Source organism: Strongylocentrotus purpuratus, unplaced genomic scaffold (assembly GCF_000002235.5).
Source record: "Strongylocentrotus purpuratus isolate Spur 01 unplaced genomic scaffold, Spur_5.0 spur5_scaffold_6, whole genome shotgun sequence".
Taxonomy (NCBI): domain Eukaryota; kingdom Metazoa; phylum Echinodermata; class Echinoidea; order Camarodonta; family Strongylocentrotidae; genus Strongylocentrotus; species Strongylocentrotus purpuratus.
The window spans coordinates 44,921,084-44,943,165 of NW_022145612.1; the positions used below are offsets into that span (position 1 = coordinate 44,921,084).

Below are 22,082 nucleotides of genomic sequence, written 5' to 3' on the forward strand. Positions count from 1 at the left end.
TTAAACTACATCATTCTCGATGAAGACAAACATTCATCTATTTTTAAACGTATCGTGTAAATGGGAAGCTAAGGGAATACAATTAACACTCCATCCTATTGTCTGTTGGCCCCTTTTCAGTGTAACCGACACGCTGGTCACAAAAGCGCCGACTGAGAATGAAGAGGGAAAAAAAAATCGACGGAAACGCTTTTCTTTTCCATATATACACAGTCTGAACAATTATGACAAAATAAACAATTAAGGGGTGAAAGGCAAGAACAATAACATTAGGCAGACGACTGCTGTTTGGTAGCAGACAAACCGACCAGACATGGGTCAATAAACGGCTCTATCATACTCAATGATACATTATGGGATGGGTGGAAAGGAGAATGGGGGAAGAGGTGGAGTACAGAATGAAACAAATATAATTGCTTTCATGACATGTGTGATTTCGAGAATTGGTTCCCATTGACTTGCCTCTTACATGAGAGCGTGAGAAAGGTCGTACCAAAGAGAGAGAGAGAGAGAGAGAGAGAGAGAGAGAGAGAGAGAGAGAGAGAGAGAGAGGGGGGAAACGATTCCATCATGTGGCTTGTGTTTTACTGTTAAAATTGCTTAAAGTGGAAAATATGCATTTGTAATTCGCCTTCGTTAATACCTTTTACAAGAATTTATGTTACAGTTGTAATCATTTTATCTTTACGATATAGTTTCTCCAGCTAGAAAAGAGGAAACAGTGGTTCTCGAGCTGCATACATTCCGGAGAAGCAAGGATTTTTTTTTTTTTCAATGATATTTTATTTTCTCCATCTTGCCTTTTCAGCTTTACATTAATCCTGACGATGAGGGCTCACTACTGAAGTCGATTGGGTCGAGATGAGGTTTTGTGGGATGCGTGTGCATGTTTCGGAAACATACAATTTCTGACACAAATTTAAGCTCTTGTAGTTTTGGAAGCAGACATCTGCGTTAAATCCTTCAAATAGTTCTTTTGAAGAGACGAGAGGGATTAAAACAGAGTATTAAGATATGATTGAAGCAACAACTACAAGTAAATCGATTTATATTTATCCATAATTGTAATGATAAAATCAGTCTGGGAATCGTGTTCCGGATCGTGTTGTAGGGGGAGAACGAAAAGGCGTCAGATTCATTATGATATTGTATTAAAGAATTAGAGAAATGGTACAGGATCAGACTAAGGACAGATCTTATAAATGTGTCAGAGCTAAGAGCCTTCGTGGAAACGTTGTGTGTACTCATGATTTGAATTATTATATATATAGAGAGAGAGAGAGAGAGAGAGAGAGAGAGAGAGAGAGAGCTCGCATTAACCATCAAGTTGTTTTAAAAAACTGGAAACATCCAAATAGATTAGTAGAACTGCAATAAATATGAAGATAACAATGAAGAGATAGATAGATAGATAGATAGATGGATGGATGGATAGATAAATAGATAGATAGATAGACAGATAGATGGATGGTTAAATAGATTGAGAGAGAGAGACACACACAGGGATGATAGGGTACAGACTAGAGAATAGAAAAAGAACGATATAATATACATATAGGCCTATCCGCAAATACATAACTGCATACAGCTTTCTCGCCTTTGTGTATAGAAAGAGATGTGGTAGATAAATACAAGAGAGAAGGAATCCACGAATTGAAAGATCCGTGTAACTGAAATTAAAAAACAAAACAGATATTGCGCATGCAAAATATTGGACGCCACTCGACCTCTTTGTTCCAGAAACGCCTTTCCCTAGCTCTCCATTGTGTTTTTCTTACCGCTCTCTGTTTTCGTAGTATTTTAATGAAGCACGCTCGCCGTGAGAGACGATGAAATGTCCTTCAACTTCTGATGTACTATGTCAAGTTAGTTGAGAAAATGGAGCGATGTGGATGTATTGTTATCATAATGTTCTGGCATTCCTTGATAACACTCCACATAATGAAATAGACACGTCGAATACATATGGTCTCAAATATTCTATTTGGGAAAAACCATCTTTTGGGTCTTTGTATTGCGCAACTACAGAGTTATACTAACGACAGTTCCAGATCTTCTTTTATCTAAACTAGAATATTGTTTTACGAACAGAAGTCACTGATAATCACAGTCACCTGGTGAAAGATTTTTTCGCTGGGAAAATTATGAATTTTTATTCTTGGAACAGGTTTCTGAAAAGAAACATTCCACGGTTTCAGTAAGATCATGAATGGGAGAATGCGAGGTTAATGCAATGTTGTTTTGTGAGGCATGACTCTCTGACAAAATCTCTGTACAGGTGCTCTGCCCATGTCCATGCTCTGCCAGAGCCTGACGTTGGCGACCAGTTGAGCGCCTGAAATCAAGCCGATATCGAGCTCACTTTATGATTTCAACCATAATAGTGCCAAGCCCGTCATGAACTTTAGTCCTCAAACGTCCTCTTCCTCGGTTTCCATAAAAAAATTTATTTTGATGAGTGCTATTATTTTTAGAGAATATAAAAAAATGAAAACATAATGTCATAAATGGATAGAATTTGTATAAATATAAGATAACCGTTATTTTATGATTTATATACAGTTATTGACAAAGGTGTTCATGTCGTAAAAGTACAGATTGCCGATACCGTATCCCATTATAATAATGATAAAACAGTATTTTCTTAGCTCGTTCAGAAAATGCAGAATTCAGTTTGCATGAACATGCATTGGAGGTGGAATAAGGGACGACATTATGCGTAATGACATGATTTTGTACGGGAGCTGACGTCTCTTGCAAAAATTATAGGAAATATGAATTAAAAGAGACCGCCTCGCGAGGCCCCTTCGCGTACGTCTATTGTTAGGAGGGCTGCAGCCCCCGAAAAATTTGAAATCACCAGTATTATGGCATCGAGCGGCGAGTTGATCTACGATCAATATACTTTATTGGGGAAATTTACACTGGGACGCTATACGCCACCAGATCCTTTTTTCTTCTCTCCCTCGCCTCGTTCGCTCGCTAAACATTTTCAGATAGTCGATATCCAGGTTAGAGATGACAGCCTTAAATCCCTTCCGTTAAAATTGTGTGCGTCTATTCGCTTCTAAAATACGCACATTGGCATTATTGCGGTTGATGATGTAATGGTTTTACCATCTAAAATAGAATTTGAATCTACCCGTAATCTAGATTGACTAATGTATTTGATTTTTACTGGGAAACATGGGCATTTCTCATTGTTTTATATTTACCGGTTGTTCTGTTTTCTTTCCTTTTCTATTTTCCTGTCAAAGCTCCTCTCGTCCCCCTCCCCCTCTATCTCTCTCTCCCTTGTCTGTCCCTACTTTCTCCAGTTCGATGTATGTGTGTGTCTGTCTCTCCCTCTTTCTGTCTCAGTCTCTATCCCTAGGGTTGCGTTCTTTTTTTCTATTCCTCGTTCTCTCTCTCTCTCTCTCTCTCTCTCTCTCTCTCTCTCTCTGTGTCTGTCTGTCTCTCTGTCTCTCTCCCCCCCCTCTCTCTCTCTTATCGCCAGGGTTGCGTTCTTTTTTCTCTTGCTCGTTCTGTATGTCTCTCCCTCCCCTCTTCTCTCTCTCTTTCTTTTCCATTCTTACTCTCTCTCTCTCTCTCTCTCTCTCTCTCTCTCTCTCTCTTTCTCTCTCTGTCTCTCTCTGTCTTTCTATATCTCTCTCTCTCTCTCTTTCTCTCCCTTCTCTCCTTGTCGCTCAGTCTTCTCTCATATCTCTCTTTCCATGTATCGACATCGGACGCTCTGATGACTCGTAACAATTATTGCTACAAAGGAGAAGAAAAAAATCCAACCAACATCAAAGAAATTCCCGCTCTATTCACGCCAGGCATGGAGCTGTGTCATTAGCATTATGATTTTATTAATGCATGAAATATTTTGCCACGCTTGCCTTCTATTTATTTTGCATTCATCTATTGAATTGTACGGGTTCGTTTATTTTACAGGGGAAGCTTTCTGTAACAGTTGTTAATATTGATGGCAGGTTTTCGCCTTCTCTTCATCCGCACTGCCTCGCGATCAATACTCATGTACTCAAGGTTACATCCCGATATAAAACGATGTTCGCTTGTTGAACAACCATAAATTGAGCAATTACAAGTTCATGCACAACGGCATGCATGTGCAAGGACCACTTTGCATCGGTAATAATAACATTTTGATAGACGCTAGTGCCTTCCCCTATCTCAACATAGTACGATATCCTTTCCCCCATGCGAGTGCAAATTCATTTATCAATTAATATCACTCACGTAGTATTAAATCATGATGAATCCCGCCCGTCTCATGCGATTTAAGTAACTCAATTTTAGAATGTGTAACTTTGAAATATCAATTGTAGACCTACATTAAAGTGGAAAGGAAGTTTAAATGCCAACTTGCAGATTTTCTTTTTCTTAAGGATGTCCTATAAATCGTCATTCCACCCGTATCAAATGTTGGGCCCGTAAATCTGCCAACACATGAATTGTTCTTGGCAAATATCATTCTAAGGTGAAACTGTACTATTAAAGATGAATGTTTAATATGATTGTTTCTTTCCAAACGCATAACCATTCCGGGGTTTTTTAATATTTATCTAAATATCCCTTTCCATATTTTAAAGAGGCATTTAAGTCTCGTTTTGAATCAGACTTCTTGTAACTTGATCTCAAATTATGCCTTTAATTGAGAGACGTTGTATCCTTAAATATGGTTCAGAAAGACGAAATATCTAGCAGTGCGAACGGCCTCGTGTTCATTCAAATATTTTCTAACCATGTTAACAATCAGGATTTCTTCCTGCTATGCACACGTTATGATATTTCGTATCTTTAGAGACGGTCCGGCTCGAAACATGGTTTAGAACATTGAATGAAATTTAAGTAGGATATATTTAATTAAATTAATCGAAATGTTCATGACGGTTTAAAATGTATTTGGTATAATAAATAATACTAGATGAGAAACAAAATAATGTAGCAAAATTACTGACAAAATGTTTCTCGATGCGTTCCATGAGCTCCTTGTTTTTTTTCATTTATATTAAAGGTACTATGTCCCATTTGCAGGCCAAAAAAATGAAAAAGTTAAATTCCAACTGCATTTGAAAGATAATACTAATTTAGAACTTCCCTAATAAAGGTGGGGCTTGAAAATGTCTTCAAGTGGGAAAATAACAACTATTAGTTGTCAAATCGACTTTAGGGCTATAGAGCCCAAAAGTAATAGTCTTGCTTTTCAGACAATTGTACCGAATGGTCATACGTTTTATGCTGCGCAAAGATTCAATCAGTTTAATCTTGGCCATCACAAGAAGTGGGTTATTGATGTAGACAAATGCTCATGTACCCTTTACAACTCTTTTCATGTATGTTATTACCAAAGAAGAAAAAAGCCAGTCAGTCACTCAATGGTGTCTGACAGTGAAGTCTACCAAGTAAACGGGTTTCCTTGCATAATTTGAATATGAGGACACTGCTAACGTTTAAATTTCACAGATAGGACATACATGACATATTCATAATTCCTGTAAAGTTCTACAGCATTTGAGGTTGGCTGCAAAAGGGACATAGTACCTTTAAAATGATGGGAGAAAGACAGATGAGTAATATTTAAACGCATGGTCGCCATCCTCTGGCTTTTGCTAGGCACATGTAAAGAGATTTGTGTTATAAACTGACTTTCACTAAACAACATTGCATTAAGTCACAAATGTATTTTATATATTTATTTCCAAAAGCTTTGAAAAGTAGGGCAACTCATAACGAAACGGTGACAAATGAAAGCAAAGATAAGCATTGCCGATAGCTACATTGCGAACACAATCATGATAGAGTACATTATGAAACGTATCATATTGCGCGTTAACAATATATACTAAGGATATCAATTATAACGTACCATTATAACATTTAAGAAATAAGTTTTGGCATGAAGGCTGTGGTCGGAATTCTAGACGAATGTCTACGACGTCATGTTAAGTTTATCATATGACTTGTCTACAGTGGTCAGGTCTACTTGTTCATTAAATAATAAGGAGAAAAACCACCGGAAGGGGCCCATCAACCCATATCTAAGAATTAATAATGGGGGCAGCCATCTAAACTGGTAAAAGAAAATAATGTAATAACGTAATTCCGCGTTTTGATTAATAAGATCATTTTATAAGATCCAGTTTAGAAAAGTGTATATTTCAAACTGAGTCACATTTTAGATAAAAAATTATACATTCGCTAAATCAAAATCATGTAATTTGCAATGAGTGACAGCCCCCCTCCTAACCCTCCCCCTAAAATCCTCGTGTTTTACGAAACATAGTTTTGTGGAACCACAGGACAAGCATAAGGATTTGGGGAATATTAAGCTAAATTTCAAGGCTTCTTTCTTTTGATTGTCGTTTTTTTGTTTAACCTCATAGGATTTCGTTATTTATCGTTTTGTAGTTGATTGGAACAAACGTTCCTGCGACCGGAACAAAGTTAACAATCTGAATACCAAGATTACTTTCTGTCTTCTTCCATGCTACATCGCAAATCTCACCAAAGAAATGCGTCTAAGTAAAACAATTTCTTGTGCCTACAAATTTTGTAGACACAAATATTCTCTAAAAAGTGTTTGATAGTAGACCTGCGGATCTTCATCATGAATCATTGGTGATTTCACATTGAATCATCGCATGTAATGTCTGGTTCTAAAGCTATTGCACTTCAACTTTTCTTCGAAAGTAATAATGCTGTCTCCATAGACCAATGTCGAAACAAAGAAAGACCCCCTTTTTTATAGCTTTGTTGACGAGTGGTGTAGATTGGGCACAGACAATAAGAATAATGGCGTGTCTGTCTCGCATTCAATTGAATGTTGCTCGAGTACAGATCACATGTCCAAGTTTTGTAATTTTGCTTTTATCGGCGACATGTTGGCTCTTCAGCAATAACAGTAGCCATTTCTAGATTCTCCCAAAATAATGAACAGGACAATAAGCGATGAAACAAACATTTTTATTTTTATGATCAGACTCCATTTATGATGGCAATTTTGATGCTTGCGTTTTTAGAAATAGACGAGAACTTTTGTTTTTAAACGGTCGGCATTAGTAAACAAAAGCCGCGCTGGTAAAAGGAAATCATCATAAAAACAATATATTTCTTCATGTTTAATCATGAGGGTAGCTCTCGGTACCAAAATTGGAAGAAAAGATCATAAGGGTTTGAACTATCCAAGTCCATGATGCTATGTTATTGAAACTCCATTCAGCAAATCTTTTCATTCTTAGCTTGCACTCTCATAATGATAATAACAAAAACACAACAAACAGTCGATAGTTGATTGGAGAATGCCATATAATCAAAGTGGTGCCGAGTAGAGTATACTTCGTTTTATGGGTGGATCACTGAGTATGTCAACGTCAGACAGTATATTCCATTTACGAAAGCTCTGTGTATTTGTATCATTTATTATTGATCTTCATGATTACAAGTCGTTTTTTTTTTCTTTTTCTCTCTTCTTCTTCTTTCTCTACTCATGTGGCATATGTTTCCGCGCGTTGCGCTTACGGCGCCAGTCAATGTCTGAGTTGACGAGGTTTTCATCGTGATAGTGGCAGGCTTTCATGGAGAAAAAACAAGAGCAACATTCTCCGATCCGACATAATACATTTCATGTAATAATAATGAATTGTGTTATACATTTTGGCGTAATAATGCATGATATGCTTAACGATTACATTGACTCTTGAGGTAATTGCCACCGGCATCATCATCTTCATCATCACCATCATCACCATTGTTATCCACTGTGCGGAGATGATAGCTTCAAACGGCATTCCAATCAAGTACCTGTTATCCTCTATATACAAATTAAATTACATAGATTCAGGTTGACAGTGAAAACGTATCGCTTGACAAAGTATATCTTAAAAAACTCTCTGACGTACGTCAACAATTACGATGTAATATTGCTTCATTTTGAGGTTCAAGGAAGGTTATATTTTTCTTTTCAAAGAGAATATCAGACATAATTTTTAAGAATCTTTGCGGTCTGGTGTACGGGGGTTAAAGAAATACAAAAGGAAAACAAAAATATGCATGTTTTCTATTGTCTGTGTCTCGTATTTCTTTTTTTCTCAAGCCAGACATTATTAATCCCTCTTTTTGCGTCATTTTTGTACTTTTCCTCTATTTCTTAGGGGCATTCAATTTGTTCTTATATGATTTGTCGTCAATTTTTGTTAGACACTTTAAAGGGCAAAAGCCTTGAGCGTCAACAAACATAAGGAAATGGTACAGAAGTCGCCATCCTCAAAAAGCAATCATTCGATTTTGTATTGTTCAAAATGTTCTTACTTATACCCCGCTCACACAGCTCTGCGACTTAAGCCCCCATCACACCGAACTATAGTTCTCACTACGTTCTTGAAGATGTTGCCGAACGGGCCCAAACTGTGTGCGAACGGAATTGAACGTAGTAGCGACTGTTTACGATCTTTTTAAGAACGTCATGGACGGACTCGGACGGGCTGGACGGGAGGTTGCTCTAGAACTTTGAGCATGTTCAACAATTTTCCCGTCCTGCAATTAGACAGGGTGACAACGTACTTAAAACGAGATGGACGTACTACGAACAGACTGATTGTCGTACTATGAACGGAATTGCCGTAGTTTGATCCTACTATTAGGAAGGTGTTACAACGTGACATGGTCGAGCATCAATTAGCAGTATTATGTATAAGCCCCATCACACCAAACTAGTTCCCACTACGTTCTGGAACCGTTCTAGAAAATCGTTAAATGGGTTGTGGTCGGGGTAGAATGTGTAAATAATGTCTATAATACGATCCTAGATCGTTCATATACCGTCCTCAATACGTCCACTTCGTCTCGTTTGTACCCCGTCCACAGTCAGTTCATATCAAGTTCAGATCGGGTATATTTGCCATTTCCAATGTATTATATTAAGTTATATGACAGGAGGAAGATACAGATGATGATGATGATGATGATGATAAAGATGATGATGATGATGATGATGATGATGATGATGATGATGATGACGAAGTAGGAAGAGGAGGAGGAAAGGATGACGATGAAGAAGAAGGAGAAGAAGAATATCATTAACAGGAAACATGAAGTAGGATACAGGGAGACAAAAAACGACGGAAGAAAATGATAAAGGGGCATGGTGAGATAGTTTACGCAATTTGTCACATAAGAAAAAAGGTCATCAGCCTGAACTATATACCTCCGAACCCACGACGTCACATTATTAGACTGTTTCCTATCATAATTAGCTATCAACGAAATTATCTTGAATATGATATCCGTAAAATGGGGGTAACTCATGCTCTTAACAATCATGTTTGCTTAACAGGTGCCTCTTACATCGAATGACACGATTTTATGGAGGGTAGAGCTCAGGAAAATCGAGATAAAAAGTTTTGAGACGTCCCTGGGGCGAGCTGAAATTTTCGAGTGATGTGGACCGGGGTTTTAGGCTCGAAGGGGCTTGTACTGTCTGTGGCGGCGACAGCTCTTCCGACAAGACAAGATTTGAAATAAGTGAATCAAAAAAGACACAATTGATATAGAGAAAGGTTAGCTTTTATTATGTATTTGTTTATTTACCTTTTCAATACCGATACTGTGCAGGTGACAACAGACTCACACGACAGCCTACGTGAGTGACACGACCTACAAAATGGCCGCTCTCCATCCGAGCACTCCTTCGTGAAATGAAAATGTAGTAGCGGTAGAGGGTTTTGGGGGAGAGGAGGTTATAATTATATCATTCTTATCTCTTGCATAAAAAGTGAAACCGTTTTGGTAATTGATGGCATCCCGCACACCTTTAATTTGGATACGAAACCCAGTTTCAAAAAAAGATCTTTTCCCCCAAAGCTTTCTCTATTTTAATTTTGTATTCAATATGTATACACAAAAATGCCTCAAGGGTGTTACATGAATTGTCAGTGATTTTGATCAGATTATATATATATATATTTATAACAAAATGTTTCTAATGTCAGGATCTCATTTTATATCCTAGAGGATGAGTGGACTTTAATTCAGTCTCTAAACTAAATTCTCAAAATGGCAGGCATGGTTTCAGAACGTGTTTTCTGACGCACTCTACCTTTCAAGTATTTGCAAACTATTTTGGTTTTGATAGAAAACGTTGTTCATGGCATCTATAATCAGATAATATTTCATCTCTAAAATAAACGGCATGATGCAAGCAAGCAGCCGTGAAAGAAGTTTCCCTAATTCCACCATGGCCATCCAGTCCAGTATCACTCTGATCTAGAATAGACAAATTGATTCGTCTCCAACAAGGATCGATGATTCTGCTTTTTGGTAATTGGGGGTTGGAAAATGGGTGTCTTGCTACATTTCCTATTTGAATAAACATGATAAATTAATTTGTCCTCTGTCATTCCTCTGAATGATCTGTCCTTCTGATCATGATAAGTCGTTTCCGCCGTTCCCCTTGAGACGCCAGACCGACATTTAAAGAAGACCAGTCAAACCCTTACAAGTCCCCTTTCACCCGCCTCTTCGCAGGCTGCGGAGATGATGATGATGATGATGATGATGAAAGGGATATTGCGATCAATGGGTAAAGGTCGCTTCTTGTTCTCGACGCGCACCATCTTGTCTCGGGTGTATCAATCTCTAAAACAAAAGCAACTTTAAATAAGATAACAATTTGCTTCCTTTTTTTCTACGACTCATGTAATAATATCTTAAGAACCATGAACAATCGTTTTTTCTCTGTTTGAAATGAGAAAGAGAAAGAGAGAAAGAGAGAGAGAGAGAGAGAGAGAGAGAGAAAGAGAGAGCTTTGATTTATAGTTTCCGAAAATGGAAGATGAAATTGCAAATAAATTTGACGTTTTAACTAGATGTATCCGGGTAGCTCAATTTTATTTTACTTATGTTTGACCGTGTTTGGGCCTGACTTTTCTTTAAAGAAAATAAAACGAAAGTCGTTGCTATGGGAGAGAAAGCGACATTTAGGTCATGTAGTGATTTTCTATCTCAGTAAACACATCTTTAAAAAAAAAATATTACCTTAGTCTCATAAGACTTTCTAGGTCTCTTTTAGAAGAATCTTGTATTTACTATACAAAGACAGTGACAGTAAGAAGATCACCCTTCTGGTTATTTCTACAAAAAGCCTAGCTTTAAAAGGTACTACTGGGAGGACTGTCTCGTTGTTTGCTAAAGGGAATCTAATACAGTTCATGAAAATAATCTCTTCCTATGGGCAATATATGGATATATATTATAGTCCAATTAAAAGCAATACATTCTTTTATATATTTTACTATAATCTTATCATCCTTTTTGAAGTTTTGGTCGTAGCATTCATAGGTGTTACATGAAAACTTGATCACTTCTATTCTAAAAATATCCTGATCAAATGATATGAGTGGACTTCTCATCCTTTGTATATCCAGATTTAATTAGTAACAGTAGAAACAAAGTGAAAGCGAAAAGATAGAGAAAGAGAGAGATATAGAGAGAGAGGGGGAGGGGAGAAATGGGAAAGAGAGGGTGGAGGAAGGGGAGGAGAGAGGGGAGGAGATCGAAAGAGGGAGGATAGAGGGGGAGAGAGGGGAAGAGATGTAAACGATATTGGGAGGGGCGGAACCGAGAGAAAGGGGTGGTGCAATCGTGGACAAAGTGCCATATTTTGAAACCGCTACATTGCACTTGGTGTAAAACAAACTAGTCTAGGTGAGGAATTTATTTCATATGTCAAAACATTCTCACCATCAAGGCGTCTTGAGATAGTTTGTGCTTTTAAACAACATGATGATCTGAAAACCACAAAATATCATCTTCCATTCTAAACGTGAGCGCATCGGTGGTTCAGTGGTAGAATTCTCGCCTGCCACGCGGGTGACCCGGGTTCGATTCCCTGCCGATGCAAGCACTTTTTGTTTAAAGGCTAAGTCCAATCCAAAAAGAATTTGCTTTTAATATAGATGCAGAAAAACAAGAGAAACAGAGCAAAATAAATTGTGTAAAATTGGAAAACTAATAAGGAAGTTACAATTTTAGTCCCACATACATCTTTATGTGTATAGTGCGTGAGAGTGTTGCAGTATACTCACCAATACTAATATGCTACATGATCAATTTTTTCTGATCGATTCCACACCGTTTCTTTCACAATGCAATCGCATGACCAGAACTCAACTATATCTTTAATCGACATTATGATCTGGGGGAAAAAAGAACATACTGCTTTTCTATTTGAACGTGAACGCATCGGTGGTTCAGTAGTAGAATTCTCGCCTGCCACGCGGGTGACCCGGGTTCGATTACCGGCCGATGCAAGTACTTTTTGTTTAAATGTCCAAATAAAGAAATTAATTGACAAAACACGATGGAAGAGGAAGACATAATCAAGGCCTAACTCGATGTAAAGACATATTTAAAGTTTACAGCATTTTTTGTGTAGTCAATCTTAGACACAATCGTGTTGGTTAATTTTCTGAAGCCATTGGGCTTAGGGCAAATAAAAAGTTAATTAGAAATAGTGTCGTGCATGAGATGGGCAAAATAATAATTTTAAAAAAAATGAGTATTCCATTGTAGACTTATCAATATTATATGCAGCCAAGGCATACTAGTGTGAAGACAGATTTTGGTTTATTATTTGAGACACAGCCCTTATGTGGGCAAAACTTTATTTTTTATTTATTTATTTTTTTTTATTTTTATTTATTTATTTATTTATTTATTTATTTATTTATTTTTTTAATTTTTTTTTGGGGGGGGGTAAGGGTTGGGTCTGTTATAAGTTGGCGACAATGTTTTTTGAGCAAGTTTGTCAGGACTTACAGTATCAATTAATTTTGCGAGATGCTATTTGTAGTTGTGATTGCACGAAACTATTTGTAATTATGATAAATAAACGATAACAATACATATATAATGTATTTGAAAAATAAAGGATAACACTATTGACACAATTAAGACCTCTTCGCGCGCTAAAACATGTTTGCCCATTTGTCAACACCTGTTCTGTTGTCGCCGCTCCCATCATGTGCAACTAAAAAGACACGAAGTCAAATCTTTTTAACATCGTTTAGCAACAATATGATCTAAAAATAAAAACAAACTGCTTTTAAACTTGAATGTGAGGGCATCGGTGATTCAGTGGTAGAATTTTCGCCTGTCACGCGGGTGACCCGGGTTCGATTCCCGGCCGATGCAATTTCTTTTTGTTTTTGATTGTACAAACAAAGAAATTAATAGGCATAACACATCATTGTGATGAAACTCTTTTACTGGAATTTGGATATCGTTTCACATACTAGATGTGGAGATAATTTTAAAATTCTTTTTTACTTCACTTGATAGCAGTATCCTGTGTAACCCAATATACGCAATCGTCATCAAGGCAAAATGATTTTTAATAAAGCAAGTTTGTCAAGACGGTACCAATATAAAACCATGAAGGATTAAGCAACTTTAGAAGGTAATTGAAATTTAAAAACACATGAACAAAATAATTTGTTTTGCCTATTTGTCAATTTTTGTTTTAAATTCGTACAGAATCCAGTGGTATTAAACAACATTATAATCTGGAGGCAAGAATCTAACCTCATCAATATTGATCGTAAGCGCATCGGTGGTTCAGTGGTAGAATTCTCGCCTGCCACGCGGGTGACCCGGGTTCGATTCCCGGCCGATGCAATATCCTTTTGTTTTTAAACATACAAAAAAAATGACATAACACATCAAGATATTAAAACAATTTACTGGATATCCTGTGGTAAACATAATATACACAGTCAAAGTATTGTCGAAGTGAAAACATATTTCTACTTTTATAGCACTATGTCCCATTTGCAGGCCAAAAAGATGAAAAGGTTAAATTCCAACGGCATTTGAAAGTAATTTAGAAGTTCCAACAAAACGAAAGGGCTTGAAAATGGCTTTTATTGGGAAAATAACGACCATTAGTTGTGTAATCGACTTAAGTGATTGAAATTAACTAAGTAATATTCTACCATTTTCAAACCCTTTTACCGAACGGTTTGTGCTGCACAAAGATTCAATCAACATATATAATGTATTTGAAAAATAAAGGATACAAATATTGACACAATTTAGACCTCTTCGCGCGCCACCTAAAACCATTTTTGCCCATTTGTCAACACCTGTTCTGTTCTCGCCGCTCCCATCATGTGCAACTAAAAAGACACGAAGTCAAATCTTTTGAACTTCGTACAGCATCTAGGGGTATTTAACAACATTATAATCTAGAATTAAAAACAAACTGCTTTTGTACTTGAATGTGAGTGCATCGGTGGTTCAGTGGTAGAATTCTCGCCTGCCACGCGGGTGACCCGGGTTCGATTCCCGGCCGATGCAAGTACTTTTTGTTTTAATGTACAAATAAAGAAAATAAAGTTCTGGAAAAAAAACATCCAGATAATGAAACTAGTTGGAATGATCGTTATTTTACCTGTTTTCCTGAAATTTATGTGACAATATGGTTTAAAAAGAAGACCCAGGTAGAAGTGGATAGATTGTTTAAAGGTAAAGACCAGTATTGGAAACGCCCCAATTTCAAAAAATGAAATGGAAGCTCTTATTACCAATCATGTGAAAGAATATGTTTTGACTAATACATGATGATTTAAAATTTGCCGGGAAATCGCTTACTAATTGATATATTTGGTAAATTAGTTTATTTACATGGTCTGTGAGAGATAAACGCACGGTGTCGCGCACGTGTGCGTATAGTCCCATATACATCTTTCTGTGTGCAGTGCTTGTAACTTTACGAAGACTGGGCCATATTTCTTATCATTTTGATGATTCCAGAACCTTGCAGTACACACCAATACTTATATGCTAGATGATCAACCTTTTCTGATCGATTCCACAACGTTTCTTTCACAATGTAATCGCATGACCATAACTGGTCTTTACCTTTAAGGAGGACGAACTTAGACGGTAGAGAAATCGATTTGGAACTTGCAATAGACAGGACGAGATGGAGAGGGGTAGCGAGGATTCCACTCCGTTTCTTCACAATGCAATTGCATGATCAGGGGGTGTTTCACAAAGATCCTAAGTTCAACATATCTCTAAGTTGGACTTAAAAAATTATGGAGAACCATTAGCATCATTGTAAATATTTTGTAAAAAATAGTTTAAAAGGCTTAAAATGTTGATTCAAATCATTCATATTTTCTATTATCTTGGGAGATTTCATTTTCTTGATATAGAATTTATGAAAAGTCTGAAATACTTGAATTTTGCTTTTGAATGTATTTCATCATAAGGCTACAAATGGCTCTACATAATATTTAAGTCCAACTTAGAGTTAAGTTCGACTTAGAATCTTTGTGAAACACCCCCACAGAACTCAATTTTATCTATAAGCAATCCTCAAACAGTACCACGAAGTACATTATTTCGAAATTCATGTCTTGTGCTCATTTCGGAGATATTGTATGAAGGCTCCATCCATGGGCTCTGTTTCTGCATCTTTCAGCAAAGCTTTACCCAATATCCGTTGTATTGTCACCGAGTGGGCTTAGAGGCGTCACTGCTGCCTAACTCTGAGACTCGTTGGGGATTTCCCCTTGCCTCGTTCAACGATGACAGCATTCGAAGAAGACTCTTCTCCCTTGCTCCAAACGCGGTGTTGGAGTAGACATCGCCTGTTCCCCAGTAAGGTTTTATTAGATAGGGTTAGAGTTAAGATTGCGATCGGATTGTAGTTTAGGTTGGGAGTGGAACTTCATATTAGTGTTTGGTTCAGAGTTGAATTTATGAATTTGGTACAGAGTTAAAGTTATGAATTCGGTTTGTGAAAGATGATGACCGCGGAGCAAATGCCCCCCCCCCCCGGAGCACGTTTAGTGGAACAACAGGACCAACCAGGAGGAAGGTGGAAGGATCGAGGAGGGTTCCCATGCAGTTGGCCGACAGTCTAAGAGACCGACAAAGTGAATAATTTGTTGTCGGCTGTCGTTCTAGAGGACCGTTGGTTTGATGAACCCTCCGGAAAGTGGCTAGCAGACCCAAAATACAGACATTTTCGGTCTAGTGGGCAGTAGACTTAGGGAGGGGTGTCACGGAAAATTATTTAATAAATTGGCCACCCCCCCCAAAAAAAAAACAACAACAACAACAACAACAACAAACAAATAAATATTAAAAATATATATATATATGTATTTACAGACCGACCCACCTACTCAAGAAGTTCTAAAGATTTGTCGACAAGGATATAATGAAGTAATGTCATATTGGTCCATACCACAATAACAGACTGGAAAAATTGGTCCCCAACTACCTCAACTCCCGTCAAAACCTGTTCAGTAAGGGGCTTTGTGTTTCATTATTAAAAGTAGGCTTACTATGTTCCATTTGAAGCCAACATCAAATTCTGTAGAACTTTTCAGGAATTATGAATATGTCACGTATGTCCTATCCTATCTTAGCAGTGTCCTAATATTTGAATTAGGCAAGGAAACTCATTTACTTTCTAGACTTCACAGTCAAACACTGAAGATCAGACTATTACTTAAGTGATTGCAATCACTAAAATCGATTTGACAACTAATGGTCGTTAAATCTCACTAAAAGCCACGTTCAAGCCTTTCGTTTTGAGGGAAAAATCCTAAGATATTATTGTCTTTCAAATGCCGTTGGAATTAAACCCTTTTATTTGTTGGCATGGAAATGAGACATAGTACTTTTAAACAACATTATGATCTGGAGCCAAGAATCTAACCTCATCAATATTGATCGTGAGCGCATCGGTGGTTCAGTGGTAGAATTCTCGCCTGCCACGCGGGTGACCCGGGTTCGATTCCCGGCCGATGCAATTTCCTTTTGTTTTTAAACGTACACACAAAGAATTAATTAACAAAACACATCAAGATAATACATTTAAAAAATGGTCGTTATTTTCCCACTTAAAGACATTTTCAAGCCCTTTCGTTTTGAGGGAACTTCTAAATTAGTATTATCTTTCAAATGCAGTTGGAATTTAACCTTTTCGTTTTTTTGGCCTGCAAACGAGACATAATACCTTTAAACAACATTATGATCTGGACAAAAAAATCTAACTTCATCAGGTTTGTTCGTGAGCGCATCGGTGGTTCAGTGGTAGAATTCTCGCCTGCCACGCGGGTGACCCGGGTTCGATTCCCGGCCGATGCAAGTACCCTTTGTTTTTAAATGTACCAAATAACAAAAACAAAAAACATCAAGATAATACATTTAAAAAATGGTCGTTATTTTCCCACTTCCAGACATTTTCAAGCCCTTTCTTTTCGAGGGAAGTCCTAAATTAGTCCTAAATCTTTCAAATGCCGTTGGAATTTAACCTTTGTTGGGCTGCAAATGAGATATAGTGCTACAAAAGCAGAAATATATTTTTACTTCGACAATACTTTAACTGTGTTCATTATGTTTACCGCAGGATATCCAGTAAATTATTTCGATGTGTTTTGTCAATTAATTACTTTGTATGTACATTTAAAAACAAAAGGAAATTGCATCGGCCGGGAATCGAACCCGGGTCACCCGCGTGGCAGGCGAGAATTCTACCACTGAACCACCGATGCGCTCACATTCATCATCGATGAGGTTAGATTCTTGCCTCCAGATCATAAAGTTGTTTAAGAAAACAAAATCATATAGTTTTAAAAGAACGTGTGCTTTAATTTATTCGACATTTTATTTTGAACATACAATCTCTAATCATTGATACAAAGACTAGGGACCCTGCTTTGAAATTACTTCAAGTCTAGTGATAACATTGAATCTGTCAGGTCCTAATATAAACCGAGCTAATTAGCTGTCTAAATTGATTAAAGAAATTGTCACTTATGTTACTTCAATTTGAATTGCAATTATCAAGTCAGATTAACAAGTCAACTTAACAGACAATGTAGCCAATGCATGTTCAAATTAAACAATTATTTACGGACATATGAATATCCTGATACCTGGTGCTAAGTAACAAACAGCGGAATTTATGTCATCGGAACAGGGAAATGGACCCACTGCTGACTCATACTCACAGCTGACTCACCAACTCTTAGTGGATTCAGAGAAGACAGACTAGCATTCAATTATTACTTATTTTCACCTATTAAAACAATCATAACGGGATAATACAAACATTATGATTACATGAATACCACAGAGAAGCTGAGTAATTCCTTACACCAAGTTCTGGTCGGTCCCCTAGAATTTAAATCATATCCTCTGAGACCCAAGCAGACCAGGTGGCAGACTAACCGAGTTTGCTTGGAGTCTATCTCCTGACTTTGAGTTTGACCTAGATTGGGTGTATGATGATTACAGGACTAATTTACAGGTCCGCCTCGCCGGTTTGTCTCGATGGTTGTTAGGCAGCTGCTCTCCCCGGTCTGGTCAGGTGGGTCGCTGTTATAGAATGACTCAGCAGTTAATGCCTGACGCTGGAAAATAAACCTGAGTAACCTTATACCTGTCATCTTACACAGACAGTTGGAACGATACTGGTTGAAGTTGTGCAATCATGAAGGATGCGAAACGATCCACCGATCCAATGATTCGATGGTCATGATGGTCCGATGGCCCAACGTCCCTCAAAAACACATTGGCTTGGCGTTCCAAAGTGACCGAGTTTTCAGAGGTGCATGATCACGTTGATCAATACGACAACCCTATGACCCTACGCCCTAATGGCCTGACATCCCTGAGAGCAAAAGCCTTCCAACAATAAGTCCTGGTCTACACCCTGTTTAAGGCCACAATTTCTGAATTCAATCATTTAAACGTTCTAAATATCCACACCCTAAATGATATGAAAATGAACTTATAATAAACTTGTCAGCCATATCAGGTTGTGGCACCATCGGGCTAATGCTACAAGGAATGGAGAGGGTGTTTTGAAATAAACAAACTTTAAAACAAAATTATCTACGAAGAAGCACCGCAGAATGTATTTAAAATCTTTTCATTAGATGTAGGTAGATGTTTTATCTGTGTCTCAAGTCATATTAAAAGAGTTTAAACAATAATCTTCCATTTCCAGCTTGTACAGGGCGAGTTTTGTTGTCAAAACTTCAAATTATCACTTTTTGTGAAGCGTAATTTGCCAATCGGTAGCAGGGAACAATGGAGGATGATGAATACAAGCCATGTCTAACCTTAACTTTCTTTGAAAACAGGTGTGTACGACCATGCAAACCGCAAGATTATACAAGAAGATCTACTGAGAAGCTGTTGCGCCCCCGTCATCCCCCCTAACTTCCTTCTTATACCCTTTCCGCTTAGTGTCAGGAAACGACGGATAAACCCTGTTTAATCGCAAAGATTAACGAAACAAGCAGCGATGATGACGTAATTTATTATGGTGTCTTTCATATAACAATATGAAAAACATCATCAATGAAAGATATCATTCGTGCACATGGTTCTCAAAGTCGTGAAGCTCGAGAGGACAAATTGGTTTGTATCAGATCGTGATATACTTTCCTAACACAGCCAACCTTCTGTTTTCGGTGAGACTGGAAGCGACGCCTTTCTTATAATAAGTCGTTGTTTTCATCCTGAATTGAGATCAGTCTTTAATCGAATTACAAACCTTAAATCTCAGATCCAGACAGGGTTCAATGTCTGTTAATCCCACAGGATCAAGCGTGAGTGAAAGGCGTTGCTCTCGATATGAACACAATATACCCAAGTCACACCGACCATGCAGACCGGCAACACCCCGATAACAGTCCGAACAACATTTACATTAAATCAAAATAATGACAATGTGACAAGGTCTGCTAGTGTACCTGGGTCATTAATGATGCATCCTCTTAAATAGAATTGTCATGTGTGGTTGCAATGATGTCGTCTGCATTCGTGAGCACGTGGTGTATAGACACTGTTGACTGCGTTTGGTACACGCTGTCGACAACACATTTTAAATGACTAGCAGTTATTAGAGATCTCTAGTTAATGGTACCTTCTACGGTGTAACGTTTTGGGGCTTTGACAATGAATCCATAAAAACTATTGGTACATCGTTGTAAGAAATGAGCAAAATGAACAATAAGCGATATGTTATTTTCAAATAAACACTCTGGGTTAGTTTATTCAATGAACTACATTGTTGCAACACTTTCCCCGATCTTTAACAGAAAGAAAATGGTGGATGTGCTCGCGTTAAGGGGTGGTGACAAAAAGTCGAGGCAAATGTTAGTAGGCCTTAACATATATTAATGCATTCATTAAATTTATCTAAAACATGTGTTCATTGGTTTTATTGATCTTGTATTTTGTAGTTTTCTAAACATCAAGGGGTTGCTTTAACAGACCACATGGTGTCCCAATATAGACACTGTCCTTACAGTTGACGCTTAGAGTCGCCCTGTAATACTCCGTCTCCTTTTCGATTAGCAGATTATGATATCAGAGACTCGCCTGATGTGGACTCCATTTTTTTGGCGGGAAATCGTTGGGCGCAGTAGCTCGGCATCCTCGTCCTGTCGCCCAATCGATTACCCCGGTGTCTGTGATCGTGATTTGAGAGAATCTTTTTAAGGGAGAAGTCTTGTTAGATACAGACCTATACATATATATCTTGATGTTAGAGGGTCGAAAAGGGCGACGTTATTGCAGGGCGTGGGAGATCGTGATCAGTGTGATCGATCGGGCAGGATATCAATAATGATAATCGCGGAAGTCGGTGTGTGAAGTAGTCTGCTTGGTTAATCGTTTGGGCGGGAACATAGCAACATTTGACTAAAAACTGTATCTCTCATATCGTCTGCAAATAACGCTTCCATGCTATGAACTCCATGCACGCGAAACAGTAAAACGTATACCATCACATTTTGTACATCACTATCACCCCCTTCTTTCATACATTTTGTTCATCATCATCAATAATGACTGTGTATTTAAAATTTGGGTTAAATTTCTCAGTTTCCGAAAATATTTGTCTGTGCCACTTGATAAATTCTCTGGGGTAATATTAACCATATTTTAATCATTTATTTTTATTTATTATCCAGTGCTTATATCCAGTGATAAACAATAAAAAAAAACATCTTTCAATTTTTCATGAATTGCTTGTGAATGCGAATGGGATAGTGTGTTACACTGATATAGAGATTGGGTGGGGTGAAAGAGAAATTGAGTAAGGGGGGGGGGGGGACGTGGGTGAGAGAGAGAGAGAGAGAGAGAGAGAGAGAGAGAGAGGACATATATGTATGTGTATGTGTGTGTTTAAGAGACTGAGAGGGGAGAAATAGAAAGAGAGAGAGAGAGAGAGATATGGACGGGTAAAGAGAGGGAATTAAGGTATGTATAGAGGTATACAAGCCATGAAGAAAGCAACAGAAACTACAGAGAAGGGGGAAGGGGTAGAAGAGTTCCCGCCTCTTTCGTCTAAAGGGTTCTTTAAAAATATCATAGAGAGACTGCAAAAATTAATATTTAACTCAACGATAAGGGGCTTGGGTGAAAATAGCATCCACAACTCCCTCCCTCGTGCCTTGCCTTGAAGCAACATCCATGCCCACTTAACAAATCAAAATTGACTCTCAATTTCCCGAACCATCGAGATCTCATCCACGATCTTACAGCGCTGTACTCCAAGAAGTGGTTTATCTCCACGCTGTCTCGCCGCTCCTGATTAGTTAATCTCTAGTGGATTAGTGGAGCATGTCCTGGAAGCTACTGGGCCAACAGGAATCACCATACTTCACAAATTGTGCAACATAATATGGCGGGAAGAAAGTTTTCCGGCTGACTGGGGAAAAGCCATAATAACACCAATCTACAAGAAAAAAGACAAACTCAACTGTGGAAACTACAGGGGTATTAGCCTGCTAAGCCATGCAGGGAAAGTATTCAGTATCATCCTCCAGCGAAGGATCATGAAGAAAACAGAAGAAGTGCTGTCCGAAGCACAAGCTGGATTCCGACCAGGACGTTCCACTATGGATCAACTGTTCACCCTCAGACAGATAATGGAAAAGCGCCTTGAAAGAAATCAAAGTCTCCTATGCTGCTTCATCGATTACGAAAAGGCATTTGACTCAGTCTGGCAGGAAGGGCTGTGGAAAGCAATGAACTTCTTT

The 22,082-nt window shown here is 37.9% G+C and overlaps 8 non-coding genes across 8 annotated transcripts; 7 read left to right on the top strand and 1 right to left on the bottom strand.

Moving 5' to 3' along the window:
* The first annotated feature begins 11,830 nt into the window (after positions 1-11,830).
* On the top strand, positions 11,831-11,901 carry TRNAG-GCC. Its single transcript has one exon. It is a non-coding gene; the product is annotated as a tRNA-Gly (tRNA).
* Positions 11,902-12,240: 339 nt separating this feature from the next.
* On the top strand, positions 12,241-12,311 carry TRNAG-GCC. The gene has a single exon. It is a non-coding gene; the product is annotated as a tRNA-Gly (tRNA).
* An 812-nt stretch (positions 12,312-13,123) lies between these two features.
* On the top strand, positions 13,124-13,194 carry TRNAD-GUC. Its single transcript has one exon. It is a non-coding gene; the product is annotated as a tRNA-Asp (tRNA).
* Positions 13,195-13,606: 412 nt separating this feature from the next.
* Positions 13,607-13,677, top strand: TRNAG-GCC. The gene has a single exon. It is a non-coding gene; the product is annotated as a tRNA-Gly (tRNA).
* A 610-nt stretch (positions 13,678-14,287) lies between these two features.
* TRNAG-GCC lies at positions 14,288-14,358 on the top strand. The gene has a single exon. It is a non-coding gene; the product is annotated as a tRNA-Gly (tRNA).
* A 2,402-nt stretch (positions 14,359-16,760) lies between these two features.
* Positions 16,761-16,831, top strand: TRNAG-GCC. The gene has a single exon. It is a non-coding gene; the product is annotated as a tRNA-Gly (tRNA).
* Positions 16,832-17,098: 267 nt separating this feature from the next.
* Positions 17,099-17,169, top strand: TRNAG-GCC. Its single transcript has one exon. It is a non-coding gene; the product is annotated as a tRNA-Gly (tRNA).
* A 336-nt stretch (positions 17,170-17,505) lies between these two features.
* Positions 17,506-17,576, bottom strand: TRNAG-GCC. Its single transcript has one exon. It is a non-coding gene; the product is annotated as a tRNA-Gly (tRNA).
* Between the last annotated feature and the right edge of the window lie 4,506 nt (positions 17,577-22,082).